The following is a 2,751-nucleotide window of genomic DNA, read 5'->3' as shown; positions in this document are numbered from 1 at the left end:
AAGTCGAAGAATATCATACAAAACATCTCTTATAACACTTAAATAGACGGTGACTGTATTTTCACTGGGGGAGGATATTGCTCGTGCTCTCTGCAGGAGGAGGTCGGTTGCTGTGTGCTTCCTCGTACAACAGAGCAGACATGCAATACAATGAGGGAGGTAAACCAGAAAATTGATAGATTTTAAAGTTCATGGAGTTGAGAATAGCAGAGGAGAACACATCTGTAATGCAGCAGATTTCAATATAATATGTTAAAAAATGTAATTGTATAGTATAGCATGTCAACAAAAGTAATGGTATATGCCAAAAAGTCAAAAGAAAGCTCTAAAATGTCAAAGTACAGTATGTTGTGATGAACTTCACAATAAGTCATAATATAGTAAATATATAGTAATAAAGTAAAAGAAAAAGTCATAAAAGTTTTTAATTTAAAATGTCAGAAATAAATGATTGTATCTCATCATTAAATGATACTGTCGTTCAATTTTCATCAAAATGTCATAATATAGTATATAATACAAATTTTAGTGTCATAGTATAGTATGTTGTGAAAAAAAAATCAGTATAGTAGGTAATTCATGTAATAAAAAGGTCATAGAAATAACATTTACAAATTACGTTTAGCATGTAATTAAAAACATCATAGTATATTATGGTCAGAATTTAGTATTTCATAACAATGTAATAAACAAAATACATGCTATGCATGTCATTAAAAATGCCACAAGAAGTCATAGAATGAGAAGATTATGAAATTAGCATTCAGAAAAAGACTTAGAATAGTATGTGATTGAAAATATCGTTAAAACGTCATACCATAGTGTAAAAGGAAAAGTGAAATGTTTTGTTGAAACAGGATCCTTTACTGTGGTTGGTGTCACTGCCCCGTGTGGTAAACCATGGCATTACACTGTTAAAGAATGGGCACCTGTTGATGGCGTCATTGCCTCGTCTGTGCCAGCTGTGCGCAGGGCGTGCACACCACGAGCCGAAAATAGTTTTTCAACTGGTTTGTATAAATTAAGCTACTTGTTCATCAGTGTGTGTGTTAACTGTTTATTTGCTTTAGGTTGCTGCGTCACATCCGGTATTTAGTTCATGTTGTTAATTCGTCCAAACGCTTCTTCTACCTGAGCACCGCTGGACAACAGGCCGTGAGTAAGTCCAGCCAAACCTTGCTGAGCACGTTTCATTGTGACGGAAATATGGCTAAATGGAAATAAAGGGAGCCATCCCACATAGTATAGAATAAAAGAAAGTCATACTGGAATAGTATGTCATTAGAAATGATATTTAAGAATTCATTGTACAGTATATAAAAATGACACACTGTCTCACAAAACACCAGTGTCATTAAAATGTCATAAAAAGGTCAAACTGTTATAGTATATGTAGTAATAAAGTCATAAGTCATAGTGTAAATTGCTATCAAAGAAATAGGATACAATTCCATTAAAATATAAAATCATAGTATGTCAGAACATCATGTCAGTGAAGTTTTTTGTGAAAAGTTATTCAAATGTCCATCAAGAAAAAGGTTATAGTATAAAATGACATTTAAAATGTCATAACAAATTCATAGTAAAGAAATTGTATAATTTCAAGAAAAAAAGGTCATGTCAATTAAAATGTGAAAAACATAAGCACATGATAAAATGTCTTAAGTCACTGTATAATACGTCTGTGACATTAAAAATGTCATAAAAAGTCATAGTATGGGGTATGTCATTCATAAATATCTTTAAAAACTTGAAAATCTTTTTTTAAAAAACATCTATATTCTGTATAATTTAGTATTGTGATGAACAGCAAATCATGTAATGCTTGAGCATCAACGGTCACTAAAACCAAAATGTTATGAGGCAAAAAAAAACAAAAAACAGATCACATGACTTTAGTTTCAACTTTAGATTTAATTTTCTTTACCCTGGAAAAAGAAGCTCACATGGGAGGGCATCTGCAATGAATCCCATACCAATAACAATCATCAACAAAGAAAGTCAAAGAATATCATACAAAACATCTCTTATAACACTGTTAAATAGACGGTGACTCGGTATCTTCACTGGGGGAGGACTATAGCTCGTGCTCTCTGCAGGAGGAGGCCGGTTGCTGTGTGCTTCCTCGTGCAACAGAGCAGACATGCAATACAATGAGGGAGGCAAACCAGAAAGAAAGAGGATAGGTTCTACGGTTCATGGAGATGAGAATGGCAGAGAGGAGAACACATCTGTAATGCAGCAGATTCCAACCCTGGGGATTCACTTTGCACCACCTCTTTGTAACAGACTGGAGGTGGTGAGAGGATTGTTCACCGTCGGTAAATATGTAGGTTTTCTGAAGAATTTAGGAGGCGTAGCTAATCCTGTAATGCCCTCATATTTGCTTCCATGCTGCTTCTTTTTTTTTTTTCCTTCTTTTTCTCCTGTATTTATTTGTTCATTGGTGCCGACAGGGACAGCAGCATCCTGGAATGTTATGCCAGCATCTGACTAGAATTTGATCTTTGTGCACAGAGCTTGGCAGGACTGCTCTCATATTGGCCTCCAGTTAGGATAAAATTATCAGTTATATCAAAGCTGGCCTCGAAAAACCTTCAGAGTAAACGGTCACAAATGATGGGTGCAGCTGAGAACCGCTCCACCAGAGACAGAAAATCCAAAACCTTTTTGAGTTGCTACAGAAACATCCCTCTGTTTGTCTGTGTGGCGTACACACACACACACCCACACACACACAAACCGAGGAGC

Source organism: Clinocottus analis, unplaced genomic scaffold, assembly GCF_023055335.1.
Source record: "Clinocottus analis isolate CAN_PGR_092001 unplaced genomic scaffold, fCliAna1.0.p SCAF_6, whole genome shotgun sequence".
Lineage (NCBI taxonomy): Eukaryota > Metazoa > Chordata > Actinopteri > Perciformes > Cottidae > Clinocottus > Clinocottus analis.
This window is presented reverse-complemented; position numbering follows the sequence as displayed.